Below are 348 nucleotides of genomic sequence, written 5' to 3'. Positions count from 1 at the left end.
TTCGTTCGTGGCCGCTCGGCATTTGCTTCGTGCTCAGAATCATGGTCTGCTGACGCCCACCGCAAAAGGATAGGGAAAAAGTAATCCATATCGGCCGAGGAAAGATAAAAATAAGAGAGGTATATATATATATATATATTATATATATATATATATATATATATATATATATATATATATATATATATATATATGTATATGTGTGTGTGTGCGTGTGTGTGTGCTTAAAAATCACAGCAGATGCACGTGACTTCATTAATAAGCGAATACCACAAGAAAATGATAGGCAGAAATCCAAACGCTTTCGTCTTTACTATAAGACATTGTTCAGGAGCGAGTAAAGTGCAG

The sequence above is a fragment of the Macrobrachium nipponense genome, chromosome 22, assembly GCF_015104395.2.
Source record: "Macrobrachium nipponense isolate FS-2020 chromosome 22, ASM1510439v2, whole genome shotgun sequence".
NCBI classification, from domain to species: Eukaryota; Metazoa; Arthropoda; class Malacostraca; order Decapoda; family Palaemonidae; genus Macrobrachium; species Macrobrachium nipponense.
The sequence above is the reverse complement of the archived record's forward strand: the minus strand, read 5'-3'. Positions refer to the sequence as shown.